Source organism: Sinohyriopsis cumingii, chromosome 16 (assembly GCF_028554795.1).
Source record: "Sinohyriopsis cumingii isolate HCF-2022 chromosome 16, ASM2855479v2, whole genome shotgun sequence".
NCBI lineage: Eukaryota > Metazoa > Mollusca > Bivalvia > Unionida > Unionidae > Sinohyriopsis > Sinohyriopsis cumingii.
The window spans coordinates 46286902-46310032 of NC_142976.1; positions in this window are offsets into that span (position 1 = coordinate 46286902).

Sequence of the window (23131 nt, forward strand, 5' to 3'; positions counted from 1 at the left end):
TACCTCCGAAAAAAGAGAGTTTTAGTATGACCTATTCATGGATACTTTACAAGACAACATTCGTGGTTTGCCTGTGGAGTTGAGAGAACGCATTTACCGAGAACTGGTCAAAATACAAGTCAAACGTAGAGAACAATTGCATCCGTTACGTCACCAGATGTTTAACCACTGGTACCTGAATGCTATAAGAGAACTGATTCATCAGAAATTGTTCCAGTGGTCAGACCTTGTTCAATACTTCCAGGTCGCCAATGATCGACATGTTCATAATTTTGGTTACTTCGAGATTCACCTAGTGCAACGAATTGAGGAAGACAAGTTAAAGGATTACCAACATATTTTACGTGGAATCTACTTAGTGGAAGTGGAAACTTCTCATCGAACTCTCAAGTGTAGGTTATAGTATGCAACATTTAAATTTCCAACTGGAGAACGAAGATCTCTGGCTAGAAAGTACCTTTATTGCATCCAAAAAAATAAGAGAATATAAAGACAGGCTGCCATGCCGCGACTTTTATCACGTGTGATTGAACAGATTCCGTTCAAGGAACTCAATGACCATATTCAAACCGTGGATCATTACCATCAATTATTACAAGAACTTTATCCATTCAATTTGGGTCGACGCATAGTGTGTGTCTTGGTGACTTGTTTTCTGGTTTTTCGTTTACCAGCCGATTCCCTGTGGACTCCTTTACGAACAGTACTTACCACCCAATTAAACATGAAAGTGGTGCCTTTAAATGGTCACGAAAGACTCATTTTGCTCAAAGCCTTGTATTTTCATCTGGATACTTCTCGACCTCTACAGGAATAAAAGATTCGTCAACTTTTAGCTACCGAAGACATGTATGACGATCTGTGTGTAGCTTGTGACTTACACCCCCATTGGACAGATGTACGTGCCTATAAAAAAGAGGGTTTTGGGGCTTGGACCCAAGAAGTGGCCCAGTATGCTCCCAAAGTTCTCCCCAAGAAAAAAGCCAAACGAAGCTCCAAGAAGAAAAAGAGCCACGGTGTCAAGACCAGGTCCCCAAGGAGACCCGTGTCTCCAAGAACTTCTCCAGTGGCGGGACCCTCCTCTTTTCGGTCACCACCCAGGAAAAAGAAAAGCCCACAGAAAAAAAAGAAACACAAAAGTTCTCCGAAAAAGAAAAGCCCACAGAAAACTAGTCGCAAGAGAGGTACTTCGGCCAGGACACAACCTTACACTCGCAAACCACGACCTGCAAGGACGGTGACCGCGTCTCCGGTAGCCTCAGGTTCATTCACTTCTCCGTTGATGACACCAAGAACTGAGAAGTACTTGGAGACGTTGATAACACAAAGAACTTCTCCGTTGATGACACCAAGAACTTCCCCAGTGGCAGTACCCTCCTCTTTAGCGGCAGTGGCCGCTGCTCACAAAGTACTTTCTCCCAAAATCTAAGTCCAAGAGAGATCGGGCATGTTAGAAAGTTTACTGGATTTTTCCAAGCAAGAACTGGCTCGATTTAGTCCGTTACGTACCCCTGCACGACGTGTCATGCCTGTCCTCAAGTTAATACGACGTAAAGACAATCAGTGGCGACGCGTTCCAGTATAAAAAGGACTTTGACAAAGTAGGGGTATCAGTGTCTTGGTGCTCCTGAAGACTCAAAGATGTCACCCTCCAGAAAACATCCCTCTTCTAAACCCCAAGGAAAGAAAAGGAAAGGACTGCCTCCTCGTTTAGTCAAAGATGGGGACATGTTATCTGTCCTGTCCAAAGCTTCTCCACCCCTACGAAAAAAACTCATTCAATCGGCCTCCAAAGAGGTCATCGATACCGTGTGCGAATGTTGTTTGAACGTTTTGAAAGGCACGATCCCTTTGTCCAAACATCAGAAACAATTTTTTAGGCAAACATCGTCACGTTCTTCGACAAATGGTTCCAAAGAAGATCCCCCTTCTCTAAAAGAAGAAGATGTTGGTCCAACGTGGAGCAATTTTGCCACTCTTGTTAGGCCCATTGCTGAAAGCAGTCTTGGAAACCATGTTGAGAGGACTCGTGGGAGCAAGATAAAAAGGACCTCTGAAGTCCCAAAATCTCAGACCTAACCCTTGACATCCAATGGAAGGACGAGAACTAGCTTTAGTGCCTTACAAACGATGGATGGAATACCATCGTTGGCAAGAACAGCGGACCCCGCATTTACCTCCAAATCCCAATTTGAGCGAGATGTCCCAGTTACAACACGAATTGCAGTCCTTGATGGACCGCCAAGATTTGTCCGAAACAGAAAAATCGCAAAAGTACGGTCAACTCTTGCAACGACTACAACTCTTTCACCAAAAAGCTTTAGACGAAACAGCTCTGCCTACTTTGAAAGATTTTAAGACCTTGATGAAAAGTCCATCCCCCACACCATCACCACCACCACCACTACCACTGCTACCATCCCCAGAGGTCACCAGAGAAGCTACCCCACGAAGGTTTGAGGAAAAAGAGATACGAGAAGTTTTTCAAATACCGTCAGCAGCTCCCATTTCTAGTAAGGTTTCATCATCCTTGTTGACCCCTTCTCCCACACCCCAACGACAAAACAATGCAAGCTTCGGTTAAAAAGATGATGTCCACTCCTTCGACAGTAGTGAAAAAGAAAGAAGGGAAACCAGAAGTGAAAAAAGAAAAGAAGACCAAAGTCATTCCATTGCCACCTTCACCACTATCTTCGCCTTCTACTCCCGTAGCCCATCGGACACGTAAATCCTCGAAGAGTGGATGTTTTATTAACAAACAAAAAAATGGAGAAAGTGTTAGTCAGCATTTACTACGATCCATCCCATCATGCAGGTTACGGAGATGTTCAAAAATTGTATCGTGCTGCCAGAACTTGACTGGAAAGTCTCCGTTTACCTCAAGTGCAACGATGGTTACAAGAACAAGCTACCTACATTTTACACAAATCCATTCGACGCAAGTTTTCCATAAGTCGCACCCGAGTGGAAGGCATCGATCATCAAAGGCAAGCCGATTTAGCCGATGTCTCTCATTTGGCCAGCTACAATCGCGGCTACAAATATTTGTTTTGTGTCATCAACGTCTTTTCCAAATTTGCCTGGGTCGTACCATTGACTTCCAAATCGAACAGTGAGTTAGTGCGAGCCCTGCAACGAGTGTTGAAACAAAGCGGTCGTCACCCTCTTCGATGGCAAACGGACAAAGGCACCGAATTGCTGAACCAAGCTTTCCAAAAAGAATTAAAGAAACGTTACATTCATTTTTTTACCACCGAGAATCCTGAAACCAAAGCCAGCATCGTGGAACGTTTCCAACGTACCTTGAAAGAACGCATGTGGAAATATTTTACGCATCACCACACTCTGAAGTACATCGACGTCTTACCGCACCTGGTGCAAGCGTACAACCAATCTTACCATCGAAACATTGGACGTGCCTCGCAAGAGGTGACTCCCGACAACGAAGTGCGGGTGTCTGATCGTCTGTTTGGTACGCCCCCAACGAGGGCTGTCCCCAAGAAAAGTGAAGTGTTGGCCGTAGGAGATTGGGTGCGCATTGACAAAACCAAACGCACTTTCGACAAAGGTAACTTACCTAACTCGTGCATGGCCGTCGTCTTGCCGTCTATAAATTGGAAGACATGAATGGAGAAATTTCAAAAGGAACGTTTTACTTACCCGAGTTACAACTTGTCACCAAAAAAGAAGACGACGTGTACGACATCGAAACCATTCTCGAACGCAGAACCCGTAAAGTAGGCAAACGACGTGTCAAAGAAGTTAAAGTACGTTGAAAGGATATACACCCAGTTTTGATTCTTGGATCGACGCTTCGCAAGTCATCGACTATAAAAAGAAGTGACCATCATGCCCTTTCACACAGACGCAGCTACTACTACCACTCCTTCGCCCAGTTCTTCTCTGCAAGATTTACAAAAACAACCCTTGTGGGTGTGGTGTGAAGAACGTGTGCCTAAAACGCAAATCGTCTTTTTCTGCCAAATCTTCGTGGTGTATTGTGTCATCGGGGCAGCCATTGTCAATTTGAGTTTGCAACAAGGAGACAAACAATTGTGGACCATTTTATTAAGCAGTTGCATCGGTTACCTGCTTCCCAATCCCTCCCTGAAATTCTCCTCGAACTGGAACCACGAGAACCTTGTGTCCAGTGCCATTGTCAGTCACCACTCCAACAACAACAACAACCCCATTTTGAGCGGAGACACTCCTCTGACTTCGAGTAACCCCTAGGACAGCCACAGAACTCTGGAACTATGAACAATAACAACCAATTTTACTTAACCTTACCCAGTGACAGTTCAATGGAGGTGTTTCCCAATAACACGTTGTGCTGTTACACGGCCAAATTACCTCAGGCCATCCAATTAGATCACGAAGCCCATTGGGAAGTGGCTTTAGTGGAAATCATTCACCCGACCCAAGTCCTCAATGTCCTTCCCAATCAAATTTTTTTTCAGTTGAAGTTCATGACGAACAAATGCAACAGTACCTGGATACCCTTGTCAAATATGACAAGAAAACCCCTAGCACAAAAAAACAAAAGTTGACCACCTATCACTTGTTCGTTCCTCCTGGTTATTATTTTAGTGGACAACATTTGGTGAGCACCATGGCTTCCAGGTTTAATGTCGTGTTTCTTAAAGCTTTGGAGAGTATCAAAAAAGTGTCACCCTGGAGTACCATAAAGTAGCTTGTCGCTTCCTGCTGAACTTTGACTGGGGTGAAACGATTTCCATTTGATTTTGACCTAAATTGTTTGACATGTTGGGCGGGGACAGGGAGATGAGGATGACCATGATGAAGAAAAAGGAATTACCAGTCATTTACGACAACGATTCTTTTACCAAGTTTTTTCGTGCCCCGGTAGAACTGAACCAAGAACTGAATTTGATCTTTGTGTACTCCGATGTGGTGGAGTACAACGTGGTGGGACACACCTCCCTACCGTTACTGCGTGTCATTCCTTTCAAAGTGGATTCTGCAACGAACGCTGACGAGGAAGGTGGAAACACTTATCACGTACACCGCGAATTTGTAAATCCTCACTATTTGCCTGTCAACAAGTCTTATTTGGACACGATCAACATTGCTATAAAAGGAGATCTGGGACAAAATATTCCATTCATCAAAGGAAAAGTCACGGTGAAACTCCATTTTCGAAAACGGTTCTCTAACGACTCGTAAGTCATGTATCCAGTGTACCGAGGCGTTACTCGACAGCGAGGACACGGTTTAGGAGATATGTTGAAATCAGCCTTTCGTTCTGTAGCTCCGGTGTTGAAACCGATGGTGACACGAGGATTGCATGCCTTGAAAGATGCGGCATTGACACACGGTAAAGAATTTCTCCAAAATGTCATCATCGACAAACAAAACCCCAAAGAAGCCTTGTTGAGAGCAGGCAAAAATGTCTTGCTGCAAACGGGCAAAGACCTTTTAGGCCGACGAGAAACACCTATAAATGCCATGCACGCTGCCGAGTCAGGCATTCCTACTTCCCTAACGCCACAGCAAGGACAAGGTAGAAAGAGACGACGAAGAAAACACCCTTTCACCAGACTTCACACTTCTAAAGCTAGAAAGACAAAGAAAAGAAGAACCGCTTGAGACTTAGACGTTTTCGATTATTAAAGTATTGAGAAAGAGAAAAATAATGCACCGAGAACCTTGCTCTTGTTCCAAGTCAGAACTGGATCTGTTTGCCATGCCACCCACTATGATGACGATGCAAGAATCCCAATGGATGGAATTTCATCCCGTCTCCACTTTGACGGATTCAGCTCCCATCGAGTTTGAAATCAAAGGACAGCCCGAAGATTACATCGATCTGAATAGCAGTTACTTGTACTTGAAAGTGAAAGTGATCAAAACGGACAACAACATTCCCGCAGACACTGCTAGAGTAGCTCCTGTTAACAATTTCATGCATTGCTTGTTCAGCGAAGTGGACTTGTACTTGAATAACAAACTGGTCAGCACCAGCATGGATACTTACCCTTATCAATCGTACCTGGAAAATCTCTTGACGTACGGAAAAGAAGCCAAGAATACTCATCTGGATGCTTGTGTGGCATGGAAACCTGACACAGCGGGTGAGAACACGTTTAACGACACCGCCCTGACAGAAGATGACAATTTGGGGTTTAACACACGTAGAAATAAAATTCTGCAAGGACATAGTTTAGAATTGATGGATCGTTTGCATTTGGACATGTGGTTACAAGAAAAGTATTTGCTGAACGGAGTGGATGTCCGCCTGAGACTGAATCGTAGCAGTGCCACTTTCCATTTGATGGCCAATGCCAACGAATACAAAACCATCATCCAAGAAGCCAGGCTCTACGTGCGTCGTGTGGAAGTGTTACCTAAAGCGGGAAACGACTTCAGTCACACGTTGAGCAGAACGACCGCCAAGTATCCGATACGCCGCGTGGAAGTGAAAACTTTCATCATTTCCGGAGGACTCCGATCCAAGATCGAAGATCATCTGTTCCAAGGTCAGTTACCCAAACGTTTAATCATTGGTATCGTAAGCAATGCAGCACTCAACGGAGCCCACGATCAAAATCCATTCCAGTTTAAGCATTACAAAGTGTCCAAAATCGAAGTCAGTCGCGATGGAAAGACCTTGTGTACCAGGCCTTTCGAACCTAAGTTTGGTAACAAGAAGAACTACGTGTCCTTGTCCCTGTACGAAGCCACCGGACAGTTAGGAACCAACACCAGTTACGGCATTACGTACAAGGATTATGCAAGAGGCTATGCTTTGTGGGCTTTTGATTTCACTCCAGACCAAGGTAGCGACGAGGGACATTTCCACCCTATAAAATCAGGCAAACTTCAGTTTACAGAAGCTCTAACTGAGATGGTGAACGTCATCCTGTATGCCGAATTCGACAATACGATAGAAATCAACAGTTTGAGAGAAGTCATTTTAGATTATTAGAAGCCATGGAAGACTGTTATCCCTCTTTACCTAGTGGAGAAACTTTGGACATGGAATGTGAGGAGACCATGGAAGGAGAACCTCAAGACAAAGACGAAGAAGTCATCATGATGAAGTCCCGATGGCCAGAACAAGAAGCCCATTTAGTCTCCTGTTTTGCTACACTACAGTCCTGGCAGAAAAAATTAAGGAACTGATCAAGGAAGATTGCTATGGATGTCACAACGATCATCCCAGTCAAATTCAACACGATAAATGTCTGATGTTGAGTCAAGAAGAAAAATTGGACGAATATCCGGACGAAACTTGGGGTCTCATCTCGAAAGAAGTCGTGTTGCATCAGTGGTATAAAGGCTTGCGTGAACATTCTTGTCCACCATTAACACCTTTGGAGATCCGTCGCATATAAACTCTCGTGAACCAGGGTCCGAAGTCGGAGCTAAACGCCTTTTACATGTCAGACATTTTCCAAGAGAAAGTCAGAATCGAATTGATCACTTATCATTACCTGTGAAGAAAAAGTCACACAAATAAATGGATACCTGGGAACTTTATTACCTTTTGAACCACAGTTCGTACACTGCTTCTTGGAATCCTGTCGTATGTGCTAAAGATGAACTCCTTCATCGCAAACTTCAAGACCATCAAGCTTATGTGATCAACACGGACGACAGTCATCTCCCAGGAACCCACTGGGTAGCCGTCTACTTTCCTCAAGAAGGATGTGTGGAATATTTCGATTCGTGTGGACTGCCTCCTTTGGAAGACGATATCATTGACTTTATGAGAAGAAATGCTCAGACCACACGATTCAATAATGTGAAATTACAAGGCACAGATTCCTTGGTGTGTGGACAGTACTGTGTGTATTTTCTGCATCAGCGCAGTCTGGACTATTCTTTAGAATATTTAGTGACTCATTTTGATCCTCGTTCTTCTTCTAGAAACGATGTGAAAGTAGATAGATGGTTTTGTGACCATTATAGTTATCTTTTGTCTCAAGCTAGGAAACGTAGTGTCCGTCAATGGCCTAATGACTTCCAACAGTGGAAATCACAATTTCATTCACAACGTTGTCAACCCTGTCAAAATTAGAGTGTTATTTGAGAGAAAATGTTTGTTATTTAAACTGGATTGTTAATGTTAAAATGTTATGGTTACTTGTTAGTGTTAAGTGATTTTGAATAAAAATGTTGCATTTGAAAAAATGCCTTTGTGATTTGTTTGGCTATAGGTATCCTGATTCATGCTCTTTGACTTCTCTCTATCCCTCCCATGACACTATTTGAACGTTCCGACTAGAAAACCGTGTAGTGATGTTTTCCTTCACGTCCGCGTTTTGACTATAAAACCGAGGCAGTCTCCAGTCTGACCATCCGTTGTCGCCTCATCCTCCTGCGAAGATGTGCTCCAGACTAGCTAAGCTAACCGAAGCCTACGTGAATTTGCATAGGGTCAGACACAGTCTGATACCGAAGCCTGAAGAGACAGAGAATGTTAGAATGTTAAAAGTCACTGAAGACCTGATAGAAGAGCTCTTCAGGGAAGAAATTAACAGGGAGAAAGAAGAATGGACAGAGAAGTACAGACTTCAGAAACAGCAGAGAGAGCAGCAACAGCAACAACAGCAGCAGCAGGAGCAACCTGAACCTGACAGAGGCTTTGTCGACTGTCGTATCGATACCAAAGAGCTCTTCTTCTCTTTCCGAAGAAGCAGACCTTATCCTGGGAGAAAGCCTATCGTCAGAGGAGGCCGCAGTCTTAGAACCGAAAAGATTGCCATAGTTTCAAGGTCACACACAAAAAAACAGCCCGTTTCAGGGCTACCCCATACTCTAGAAAAGAAATAACAATCGATTGCCTATAATAAGTTCAAAAATAGAAGTGCGTGTATAACCACATGAATTCTTTATCTTGCTTGGAAAATGTGTGTGTGTGTGTGTGTGTGTGTGTGTGTGTGTGTGTGTAAGTATTTTATTTAAGTGGCTTGTCAACATTTTTTAGAATACTGATGGGTAGTATAAAAAGTGAGTGAGAGTTTTTGTTAGGTCCGCTTGGTTTGGTCATGATGTAGGTAATATAAGTTTTTTGGTTTTAGGGGATGTTTTCCTTCACGTCCGCGCTTTTCCTATAAATAAGAAACTGCTCGGCAGTCTAGCTACCCTTGTCGATTGATCAACACTACAAAATGAGCAAAAGGCTAGCTAAACTTCTTGAACTCCATGTGCATCTGGAATATGCCAGGCTCATACTGAATGAGCTGGCCGCAGAAGCTATAGTGGAAGAAGGAAAGATGAAAGAGGAGGAGAAAAGAAAAATGAAGAGGAGGAAAAGGAGAGGAGAATGGCTGTACCACAGCCACAACAAGGAAATTTCAGAACCCCAGAGACAGAAGATTGGGATTCTGAAGCCACTCATCCTGTCTCTGCACTCCCAGCGAAAAGAGTGAAAGGAGACTGGAGTAGGAGATGCGTTTGCGGTGCCAGGCCGGGGAGGTGCAACCACTAACAGGTGTCTGTGGAGTTAAAAAAAAAAAAACAGCCCTTTTCAGGGCTACCCCATACTCTAGAAAAGAAATAGTAATCGATTTGCCAATGTGTGCATGTGGAGTAGTGTGAATATAAACACTCAATCCTTTCCTAGTGTGATTGTGTGTGTGTGTGTGTGTGTGTTTGTTTGTAATCGTTGAGGTAGGTTTGTGTGAATGGTAGATTATTGGGTTTTGTAAACGATCACGTACGTTTGTGTGAATAGTAGATTATGGTAATGTTTTTAGCTGCTTGCGTGTGTGGATAGTAGATTATGGGTTTGATTTTAAGCTTCTCCTGTGTGTGGATAGTAGATTATGAATTTTTATTTATTTATTTATTTTTTGCTGCTTACTGTGTGTGGATAGTATATTTGGGTTTGATTTTGATGCTTATCATGTGTTGATAGTAGATAATATGAGATGAGAAAAGTAGGGGATGTTTTCCTTCACGTCCGCGCTTTACCTATAAGAACTCACGGCATTAGTCGTTCGCACCATTCCACGGAATAAACAGAGAAGACGGAGGTGACAAAATTATTCAATCTGTTAAGAGATATCTATTTCTGGATAATGGATGTTGAATATGTTGTAGAAAGGCTAGAAAAGGAATGGAGTGATGGGGATAGGAAAGACTTGTTAACCATTCAAAAGAGCCTAAAGGTAGCCAGAGATCTCATTGTAGGGATGATAGAAGAAGAAGTGAATAAGTCGAGAGGATTTATTGACCCCACCTTATGTCAGAGTGGGAAGTTTGAAGGAAACACTGGATCATGTCATCCAAGTCCGGTGCTTCCTAGAAAACCTATTGTATTGGACGAAGTGGAGGAAGGTAAAACGGGGGTTGGACAAGTTGAAGAAAGGGGAAGATCTCATGAGAATGGTAATGGAGGAAGAAGTCAAGAACATCAAAGAGAAATGGAGTAAAGAAAGAAAAGAAAAAGAAAACAAAAAGAAAAAGGAAGAGTTTGAGCGGCTTAACAATAATTGGATAAAGATACAGACCAAGATCAGAGCATTGGGTCATCCTGACTGGATGCCGGAAAATGATGAGAAGGAGAAGAAGAAGAAGAAAGGAATAGTGGAAAAAGTCAGGAACTGGATAAAGAACTGGAGAAAATAAAAGAAGAACAAGAAGAAGAAGAAACCCAAAGGCCCTTTTCAGGGCCCCTTCAATGCCTTGAAAAGACCTTGACTTTCATTGCCTTTCAAAAAAATTTTTAAAAAAATGTTGTATATATGTTTATAATCCCACCATCTATTCCCATGTTCAATTCCCCTTGTCGCTATAAGGCATTCAAAATTTTGCCATGTTAAATTTCCATTGCCGCTATAAGGCAAACCCCCCTATTTTAACACTAAAATCCCCTTGTCGCTATAATGCATATCATGTGCTCCCCATGTTAAATTCCCTTTGTCGCTATAATGCCAGTTCTGTATTCCCCATGTTAAATTCCCCTTGTCGTTATAATGCCTATCCTGTGCTCCCCATGTTAAATTCCCATTATCGCCAAAGGGTAAACTCACTATTTTAACATTAAAGTCCCCTTGTCGCTGAATCGTCCCCATTCACTACTTATGTCTATTGCCTTCATCATATACTATGTTAGTAGTATATGGGGTCACCCTAGCGTCAAGTGGACTTACCATGCAAAAACAGTCGATTCACTCTGGCGTCAAGGGGAATTTAACATGGGAAATTTTAACATGGATGGAACTGTAGAGCGTCAAGGGGAATTGAACATGGAAATTGAACAGGACCGGTACTTTAACGTCAGTGGGACTTTAACGTTAAAATGTGGGGTTTGCACTTTGTCGTAAATGGAAATTGAACATGGGAATGTCACCTGGATGTCAATGGGAATTGAACTTTGGATGACGTCATGAGGTTTATAGGGTCAAAACATTTTATAGGGATTTTAATGTATTTGTAAGGACAAAGGGTAGATAGGGACAAACATACAAATACACATTCAAACACACAGAAAAGACGACAGAAATGTTCTAAAACAAACCTCACAGAGAGAATAGAGGTTCAAAAAAGAAAAGTCTATTGTATGGGTTCAAAACATTTATTCAAGTATATACATGGGCTCTCTGGCCTGTGCTTTGGTCTAAGCACTATCCATTTAATACATAAACATTTCTACATCAAACAAACCTATTTACTAGTTATTTAGTTCTTGGCTCTAGTAAACCTGTTTACATTTAATGTTCATTTATAAGAAAAAGCTAACACAAAACAAGTAACATGCAATCAAATAGGACAAAGTTCATGTTTCTCTCTCTCTCTATTCGTCTCACACGTTGTTAAAAATCTGGTCAGCTAGCACTTGTATCCCAGCGTAGATATTTCCCATCACTTAATCCGTTTCATTCATAAATCGGCTGTTATATCCATCGTGCTAGGTACACTTATCAGTAAGCATATCAAGTGCAGTCATCGTCTTCTTCCCATGGAGGTACAATGTATACCATATGAATGGTTACTTTTCCTTCGTTGATGTCAAATTTTCCTCTCATCGACTGCACGTCTTCAATAGCCCTAAAAAGTTTGGACGAAGTTATTTCTGCAGGTGTGCTAAATCCGAAACATACAGGTGAGTTCAAACTGTCGCGATACATAGATAGGCTCAAACGACCTCGATCTCTGACTTGGCAATGACATTTGAGTTCCTCTAACAGTGAGTCAAGTAGGTCCGTAATGAAACCTGCTACTTCCTCGGCTGAAATGTCAGACGCGAAGTCTCTAAATTTCACCGTGTAGGTGTAAGTTGTCGTTCTAAATTTTCTTGAGGTCGCTGTCTGAGTCATTTGGATGCTAAAATACTCCTGTAGGTCTACTGAATCCTTTCCCTTCTTGGACGCACTTTGCTGTGACGGTATGGTAGTGAAAGAGGTCAGTGATGTTTGTTCCTTCTCTTTTTTCAGCTGCGTAGAGTGATTCATCTTTCTCGTTGCTTGTCCTCGCAATGAAGTGTCGTTCTTGGAAGTCGTCCCTTTTTATACTGGGTGATATCAGTATGTCCATAAGGTAAAGTTTTGTGGTCTGGAAATTTCACTAGCTGCACGTAGTTTGTCATGGCGTTAGTACATAAATAACTAAGATGTGTTACTGCATTGGTGATGTGATAGTGAGGCAAAGAATCACACCCGAGTTTCTCGTTGGACTTGAGTCTTACGCTCTATACTTGCTGTTTGAAGGGATTCATTTTTTCTCAATTGGTCTTAGTAGTGACAATGAACTGTTGGTCTTGGACGTTGTCCTTTTTTATATGCTGACCAATATTGATGTGACCGTACGGCAAAGTAAAGTGGTTGGGAAGTCGCACTCGCTTCTGGTACACGATTTGATAGACTTTTTCCAAGGGTCGACTGACGATGTGGTGAGTGGGTAAACGTACAATCTTGTTCGGCTGGTAGGTGGTCACTTTAAAGTTTGCATCCTCTCCAGACTGCAAGGCTTCTTTCAATACGCCAAAGTTGACCACACGACTGGTACGATAATTCAGAGTCAATCCTTTCACTTTACACTCTGTGTGCACTTCTCCTTGTGGGTCCCGGTATTCGTAGCCGTAATTTTTAGGACCGCCCCTCGCGAAACTTAGAATCTTGTCGTCAGGATGTTCGTCTGTCCAGGCTCCTAAACGGTCTCCTTCGATGTTAGGGTGTTGTTGACCCGGTCGATCGATGTAGATGCAACTGTCCGTGTCAAAGTACAGGACGCGATCCCCTAACAGTTCTAAAGCTTCGTACAATTTTAAGCGAGCATGAGCTGTCACGTAAGCCGCAATGATGACATTTCCAAAAGGGTCGTCTTGTACAAAGTCCAGACCTTCTTCGTAATTGACCAAGATTAAATTCTCTCGAACGACGTCCACGTGTTTCATGTATTTGGTTTTGTCGTGAATCATCTGGAAGTAGCGGGAAGGTTCTGTCAAATATTCCGTCTTGGGTAAACACGGTCGTTGTGCCATTTTACCCCACAAGCAATTTAACATCACTTTGGCAAACGATCGCCTGCCTTCGTTTTTCTCGATGTGGTCTAAAGTGATGCCGTCTTGTTCCCGGTATTTCTCTTTGAATTTTATTTGGTCTTCGGGAGTGTGACACCAGGAAGGATAGCCGCTGGCTTCTTGCTTCAGTTTCAAAAAGGCATCCACGTAGTCTGCGAAAATGCCTTTCTGAGTAGGGTCACCCTTGTGGTATTGTTGTGTCTTGGGAAAGTGGCAAATTTCGTACACTTCTAACAGTTGGTATCCCATGTCCATAGCTTTGAACAATTCTACGCTGACCCAGGTTCCCGTCAAGGCCCGTTCTTCCTGGGTGTGCTGACAAGGCTGATCTTGGTTGCACGTTTCGGCACAAGTACGGCACAAGGGAAACATCAGTTTGCCTTGACAATGGTGAGGTAAGACGGGATGGTATAGGTTCGTGGGAGGCAAAACTTTGCACTTGATCAAGCCTTCGTATTGTCGAATGTTGACCAGGTCGATGTGTTCCGTCAGCAATCGCGGGTGCCCTGTAGGAAAGTGACAATATTTGCACACGTAGGGATACAGCGAACACACATCCAAGTATTTGATTTCTTCTCCTTTCTCTTCGTCGGCTTGGTACAGCAAACAGGTGGCATTGGTCCTTCCTCCGTACAAACTATCCCTCGGGTTCAGGGGGTCCATCAGCTTGTAACTTTCCACGACACGTTTAAACTCGGGATCGATTTTCAAACGGTGATCGTATTCGTGTTCCCACATTTCCACCACTTGGTATCCTTGCTGTTCTAACTTCAAGCTCCGCTGACAAGTGTCCTGGTACAGGTCTTCCATGGTTCGTTGTAAAAACTGATTTTTAGTGTCACGGTCATGGTAGCAGAGGGGACATCCGTGAAATAAGCAACCGTTAAACTCATACACGATCTTGGGGTTTTCTAAGTCCCAGCCATCGACCGAATACGTTCCGATGGTCCTTTCGCCTCCTCCGTTGCGGGCATGCTGAATCCATTTGCCTTCCTTGTCGCACAAGTAATGTAACCAGCGTAGGGCTTTGACCGAGTATTGACGCTTGACATAGTTGGTCGTTTGAGGACTGATGACAGCCACGGTCTTTTGAGGCATGAATCGTTGTCGATACACTAAGGAACACGCTTTGGCAATGGTGCAAGCTTCTTTCAAAGGATCGACCCCTCCGTGTTCCATGAACAGTTCTCGAAATTTTCCACAGCAACGCCGTAAAATGTCCACGTCGGAACGACAATACTTTAGCATTTCTTCCTGAAAGTCGAAAGGGTCCGAGGCGTGAGCCTGGTACCAAGCGTAGAAAGCTTCTCGTTGTTCGGTACGCATGTTGTCGGGGTCGTAATAGTGAGCCTCAGGTAAATGGGGTAGAACGGCGTGTTGATTGGCTTCCGTATTGAAAAAGTGTGGAAAGTACCCTTTAGCCATTTCTGTCATTCCAAACGTTTTAGGCATTCGACTCAAAGGCATGGCCAAATAGCTCATCGAATCTTTAAACTGCACTTGTCCCACTCGCATGAAAATGATTTTGGCTCCGTTCAAAGTCACTTTAGGACGTTCGGTGCCATGTTCCGTATAGTATCTGAGAAGAAACTGTCCATTGTATCCGGAGAAATTGTGAGCCATCACCGTGGCATGGCGATGACAATCTCGGTAACGTTCGATGTCTTCTTTGCTCCATGTCTTGTCGATGGGGTCTAAGACCCATCGAGCGAAATCGTCTAGCGTCTTTGGTCCTCGAAAGATTTTTTCACGCCCTCCAGGAATTTTGCTGCAGTGAGGGCAATAACTGAAGATAGGTTCTTGAATACACTTCTCGCACGCTCGATGAGCCACGCAGAAATTAGGAATGTGAATGCCAGTCTCTTGCATGCATTCGAAATCGAAAAAGATGAAATTGCCTTTCTTCTTGTGACCGTCCTCTTTCTCTGGTGGGGGTTGGTATTTTTGCACGTAACATTCGTGTTCCAAGTCCACGATGTGGTGACAAATGTGCCATTTTTTCTTTCCTGAACATACGTGTGCCTTGACACTATTGGTACGTATGCCTTGTCCACACGCGGGGCACAATCTCAGCAGTTGACAAGCGCATTTCTTCTGTGAACCTTGCGTCTTCAAATGTTGTTGGTAACAGGTAGGGCTGACAAACGTGGGCAGACAAGTTGAACAAGGCACTGGTTCTTCGCTCAGACAGGGTTGAGAGGCCAAACATCCTGAGCATTTCCATCCACAATGTTTGTGTTGCTCTCGATTATTATAACCATAGTCACATTTCTCACAATAATAAACATATCCCAGGAATCCAGTGATATTGGTAATGGTATCGAAATGTTCATCGTGATGATAAAGGTGAATGTATTTTCCGTCCTTAAAATCTTGGCCTCGAAACAACAGAGGCCCGCGCATTTCTTGAGGGTGCACTTTCAAGGTGTAGCGTGGAGCTAGGGCATCTTGCAATTTTTGCATCTCAGGAATGCCACAGGGTGTGTCTTTGGACAGTCCGGCTTGTTGTAACAGGAGTTCTGCTTCATTTCGTTGTTTGGCTCGGTCGGATTGTTGAATAGTTTTCCAGGTTCTTTTCCATTCTACCGTGTCGTTCTTGTTGGCATAGGTTCGTCCCACCACGATGGCACGGACTAAGCACATCTGGTCATGAGGGTTGTTAATTCGGACGAGACTTGTTTTGGTGTTGCGAAGGTCGTCCACCAATAAGACCTTTTTGCGTCCTGTCCCTTGAGGAAGAGAGACGTGAGCCATTTTCAGTGTGGCTTTACCATCGGTGATGTCAAACTTGTCATTGGATTGTTGCACCTGTTGTATCTTGTCCATGACTTTGGAAGGGGTCAGTTCTGCGGGTCTGCTAAACTCGATCCAAACGGGATTTCAAGCTGTCGTGTTGTATGGATAGTGTCAAGCGATCGTCTTCTTTGGGTTGACATTGTCGCTTGAGTGTGGTGAGCAAAGAATCCCACATCTCGGTGATGAACCCTTCTGCTTTCTCCAACGGTACGTCGGACTTGAAATCTTTAAACTTCACCGTGTAGGTGTAAGCCGTGGTTCTAAATTTTCTAGAGGAACGCTTTTCCGTCTCTCGAATGTGATAGTACTTTTCAGGGTTGACTGGTGAACTTTGGTTTGGAGTAGACTCTCTCTGTCTGGTCGCAGACGTGGAAGGTGTTGGTTCAGGTTCGCTCATGTCTTCTATTTGAGCGAACACTTCTTTTCGTGTGTGAGGCGATACGTCACTTCGCTGCCTTTTACGTTCTTCTTCTCTCTCACTGAAATCGTGCGATCGTTTCATCTCGATTGCTGATTCAGAAATGATTTAACCAAGTTCATTCTTTCCATATATACCCTCTCTACCTCTCGTTGTGACAATGACTTGGTATATTTCACAAGGCAAGTGAAAGCCAAGCATATAGGAACCCAACGACAGCGTTGCGTCTTAAACACCTCATGCATCTTGACGATCCTTCGATTCAAACCCTACCACGAAAGAAAATAGTTGCAAGAAATATAAAACAGACAGTTGGTGTCTTCAAGAGAGCTAGAGACGGCACTGTGTCGCTGGGACACGTACGTACGTACTCCAGAAAACTACGCTACTCGACAACGTGAGTGTGCTTGTCAAAATGTTTGAATAAGATTAAAAATGTTTGTCAGTTTCAAAACGCGAACCAGTACTGTGTCCGTTTAATATTTGATGTGGCAAGAAGAAATGGTACAATACGCAACAAAGGGTTTGTACGTTTACACTCCAATCTGTCTGTACTGCAATGGTAACAGCGCTCTTGCGTTGGTATTATTTTGCCACACTACCTTTTAAATAAAACAATGCATCACTCATCATAAACGATTTCATTGGCTATACTTATTTTCTTACCGCTTTCGCTTCGAATTGACTTCAGTACCTTTTCGCACAGCGACAAGATCGGACGTGTTTTTTTAGTCTGCGTCTGGTCGCTACACTACTTGCCCTGAATTTACAACCAAACAATGTGTTACACATTGTAATTGACTTCATTGGCTAACCGATATTTTACACTTCTGTCTCTGTTGATGTGAGTGTGCTTGTCAAAATGTTTGAGTAAGATTAAAAATGTTTGTTAGTTTCAAAACGCGAACCAGTACTGTGGCCGTTTAATATTTGATGTGGCAAGAAGAAATGGTACAATACGCAACATAGGGTTTGTATGTTTACACTCCAATCTGTCTGTACTGCAATGGTAACAGCGCTCTTACGTTAGCATTATTTTGCCACACTACCTTAAAAAAACCCCAATGCATCACTCATCATAAACGATTTCATTGGCTAAACTTATTTTCTTACCGCTTTCGCTTCGAATTGACTTCAGTACCTTTTTACACAGCGACAAGATCGGAGGTGTTTTTTTTTTATTCTGCGGCTGGTCGCTACACTACTGTCAACAAGCCCTGAATTTACAACCAAACAATGTGTTACACATTGTAAGTGACTTCATTGTCTAACCGATATTTTACATTCCTGGGATATGTTTATTATTGTGAGAAATGTGACTATGGTTATAATAATCGAGAGCAACACAAACATTGTGGATGGAAATGCTCAGGATGTTTGGCCTCTCAACCCTGTCTGAGCGAAGAACCAGTGCCTTGTTCAACTTGTCTGCCCACGTTTGTCAGCCCTACCTGTTACCAACAACATTTGAAGACGCAAGGTTCACAGAAGAAATGCGCTTGTCAACTGCTGAGATTGTGCCCCGCGTGTGGACAAGGCATACGTACCAATAGTGTCAAGGCACACGTATGTTCAGGAAAGAAAAAATGGCACATTTGTCACCACATCGTGGACTTGGAACACGAATGTTACGTGCAAAAATACCAACCCCCACCAGAGAAAGAGGACGGTCACATGAAGAAAGGCAATTTCATCTTTTTCGATTTCGAATGCATGCAAGAGACTGGCATTCACATTCCTAATTTCTGCGTGGCTCATCGAGCGTGCGAGAAGTGTATTCAAGAACCTATCTTCAGTTATTGCCCTCACTGCAGCAAAATTCCTGGAGGGCGTGAAAAAATCTTTCGAGGACCAAAGACGCTAGACGATTTCGCTCGATGGGTCTTAGACCCCATCGACAAGACATGGAGCAAAGAAGACATCGAACGTTACCGAGATTGTCATCGCCATGCCACGGTGATGACTCACAATTTCTCCGGATACAATGGACAGTTTCTTCTCAGATACTATACGGAACATGGCACCGAACGTCCTAAAGTGACTTTGAACGGAGCCAAAATCATTTTCATGCGAGTGGGACAAGTGCAGTTTAAAGATTCGATGAGCGATTTGGCCATGCCTTTGAGTCGAATTCCTAAAACCTTTGGAATGACAGAAATGGCTAAAGGGTACTTTCCACACTTTTCAATACGGAAGCCAATCAACATGCCGTTCTACCCCATTTACCTGAGGCTCACTATTACGACCCCGACAACATGCGTACCGAACAACGAGAAGCTTTCTACGCTTGGTACCAGGCTCACGCCTCGGACCCTTTCGACTTTCAGGAAGAAATGCTAAAGTATTGTCGTTCCGACGTGGACATTTTACGGCGTTGCTGTGGAAAATTTCGAGAACTGTTCATGGAACACGGAGGGGTCGATCCTTTGAAAGAAGCTTGCACCATTGCCAAAGCGTGTTCTTTAGTGTATCGACAACGATTCATGCCTCAAAAGACCGTGGCTGTCATCAGTCCTCAAACGACCAACTATGTCAAGCGTCAATACTCGGTCAAAGCCCTACGCTGGTTACATTACTTGTGCGACAAGGAAGGCAAATGGATTCAGCATGCCCGCAACGGAGGAGGCGAAAGGACCATCGGAACGTATTCGGTCGATGGCTGGGACTTAGAAAACCCCAAGATCGTGTATGAGTTTAACGGTTGCTTATTTCACGGATGTCCCCTCTGCTACCATGACCGTGACACTAAAAATCAGTTTTTACAACGAACCATGGAAGACCTGTACCAGGACACTTGTCAGCGGCGCTTGAAGTTAGAACAGCAAGGATACCAAGTGGTGGAAATGTGGGAACACGAATACGATCACCGTTTGAAAATCGATCCCGAGTTTAAACGTGTCGTGGAAAGTTACAAGCTGATGGACCCCCTGAACCCGAGGGATAGTTTGTACGGAGGAAGGACCAATGCCACCTGTTTGCTGTACCAAGCCGACGAAGAGAAAGGAGAAGAAATCAAATACTTGGATGTGTGTTCGCTGTATCCCTACGTGTGCAAATATTGTCACTTTCCTACAGGGCACCCGCGATTGCTGACGGAACACATCGACCTGGTCAACATTCGACAATACGAAGGCTTGATCAAGTGCAAAGTTTTGCCTCCCACGAACCTATACCATCCCGTCTTACCTCACCATTGTCAAGGCAAACTGATGTTTCCCTTGTGCCGTACTTGTGCCGAAACGTGCAACCAAGATCAGCCTTGTCAGCACACCCAGGAAGAACGGGCCTTGACGGGAACCTGGGTCAGCGTAGAATTGTTCAAAGCTATGGACATGGGATACCAACTGTTAGAAGTGTACGAAATTTGCCACTTTCCCAAGACACAACAATACCACAAGGGTGACCCTACTCAGAAAGGCATTTTCGCAGACTACGTGGATGCCTTTTTGAAACTGAAGCAAGAAGCCAGCGGCTATCCTTCCTGGTGTCACACTCCCGAAGACCAAATAAAATTCAAAGAGAAATACCGGGAACAAGACGGCATCACTTTAGACCACATCGAGAAAAACGAAGGCAGGCGATCGTTTGCCAAAGTGATGTTAAATTGCTTGTGGGGTAAAATGGCACAACGACCGTGTTTACCCAAGACGGAATATTTGACAGAACCTTCCCGCTACTTCCAGATGATTCACGACAAAACCAAATACATGAAACACGTGGACGTCGTTCGAGAGAATTTAATCTTGGTCAATTACGAAGAAGGTCTGGACTTTGTACAAGACGACCCTTTTGGAAATGTCATCATTGCGGCTTACGTGACAGCTCATGCTCGCTTAAAATTGTACGAAGCTTTAGAACTGTTAGGGGATCGCGTCCTGTACTTTGACACGGACAGTTGCATCTACATCGATCGACCGGGTCAACAACACCCTAACATCGAAGGAGACCGTTTAGGAGCCTGGACAGACGAACATCCTGACGACAAGATTCTAAGTTTCGCGAGTGGCGGTCCTAAAAATTACGGCTACGAATACCGGGACCCACAAGGAGAAGTGCACACAGAGTGTAAAGTGAAAGGATTGACTCTGAATTATCGTACCAGTCGTGTGGTCAACTTTGGCGTATTGAAAGAAGCCTTGCAGTCTGGAGAGGATGCAAACTTTAAAGTGACCACCTACCAGCCGAACAAGATTGTACGTTTACCCACTCACCACATCGTCAGTCGACCCTTGGAAAAAGTCTATCAAATCGTGTACCAGAAGCGAGTGCGACTTCCCAACCACTTTACTTTGCCGTACGGTCACATCAATATTGGTCAGCATATAAAAAAGGACAACGTCCAAGACCAACAGTTCATTGTCACTACTAAGACCAATTGAGAAAAAATGAATCCCTTCAAACAGCAAGTATAGAGCGTAAGACTCAAGTCCAACGAGAAACTCGGGTGTGATTCTTTGCCTCACTATCACATCACCAATGCAGTAACACATCTTAGTTATTTATGTACTAACGCCATGACAAACTACGTGCAGCTAGTGAAATTTCCAGACCACAAAACTTTACCTTATGGACATACTGATATCACCCAGTATAAAAAGGGACGACTTCCAAGAACGACACTTCATTGCGAGGACAAGCAACGAGAAAGATGAATCACTCTACGCAGCTGAAAAAAGAGAAGGAACAAACATCACTGACCTCTTTCACTACCATACCGTCACAGCAAAGTGCGTCCAAGAAGGGAAAGGATTCAGTAGACCTACAGGAGTATTTTAGCATCCAAATGACTCAGACAGCGACCTCAAGAAAATTTAGAACGACAACTTACACCTACACGGTGAAATTTAGAGACTTCGCGTCTGACATTTCAGCCGAGGAAGTAGCAGGTTTCATTACGGACCTACTTGACTCACTGTTAGAGGAACTCAAATGTCATTGCCAAGTCAAAGATCGAGGTCGTTTGAGCCTATCTATGTATCGCGACAGTTTGAACTCACCTGTATGTCTCGGATTTAGCACACCTGCAGAAATAACTTCGTCCAAACTTTTTAGGGCTATTGAAGACGTGCAGTCGATGAGAGGAAAATTTGACATCAACGAAGGAAAAGTAACCATTCATATGGTATACATTGTACCTCCATGGGAAGAAGACGATGACTGCACTTGATATGCTTACTGATAAGTGTACCTAGCACGATGGATATAACAGCCGATTTATGAATGAAACGGATTAAGTGATGGGAAATATCTACGCTGGGATACAAGTGCTAGCTGACCAGATTTTTAACAACGTGTGAGACGAATAGAGAGAGAGAAACATGAACTTTGTCCTATTTGATTGCATGTTACTTGTTTTGTGTTAGCTTTTTCTTATAAATGAACATTAAATGTAAACAGGTTTACTAGAGCCAAGAACTAAATAACTAGTAAATAGGTTTGTTTGATGTAGAAATGTTTATGTATTAAATGGATAGTGCTTAGACCAAAGCACAGGCCAGAGAGCCCATGTATATACTTGAATAAATGTTTTGAACCCATACAATAGACTTTTCTTTTTTGAACCTCTATTCTCTCTGTGAGGTTTGTTTTAGAACATTTCTGTCGTCTTTTCTGTGTGTTTAAATGTGTATTTGTATGTTTGTCCCTATCTACCCTTTGTCCTTACAAATACATTAAAATCCCTATAAAATGTTTTGACCCTATAAACCTCATGACGTCACCCAAAGTTCAATTTCCATTGACATCCAGGTGACATTCCCATGTTCAATTTCCATTTACGACAAAGTGCAAACCCCATATTTTAACGTTAAAGTCCCATTGACGTTAAAGTACCGGTCCTGTTCAATTTCCATGTTCAATTCCCCTTGACGCTCTACAGTTCCATCCATGTTAAAATTTCCCATGTTAAATTCCCTTTGACGCCAGAGTGAATCGACTGTTTTTGCATGGTAAGTCCACTTGACGCTAGGGTGACCCCATATACTACTTATGTTTATCAATCCTGATGTTACAGCAATACATCACACAGAAGAACAAATCGCAGACGTGCCTGTACTATCGTGCGTGATTACTTCGTTTACAATATACATGTGGATTTTAACCACCGAAGGAAATAAAGAAAATATCAGTACTCCTGGAAGTCGTGAATTGTTGATTACTATGCTTATCACACTCGAATTAATTCTTAGAAATCGTGAATTGTTGGTAAGAATACTTATCCCACTAGAATTTACTCTTAGAAACCGTGAATTGTTGGTAACTATGCTTATCCCACTCGAATTTACTCTTAGAAACCGTGAATTGTTGGCAACTATGCTTATCCCACTCGAATTTACTCTTAGAAACCGTGAATTATTGGCAACTATGCTTATCCCACTCGAATTTACTCTTAGAAACCGTGAATTGTTGGCAACTATGCTTATCCC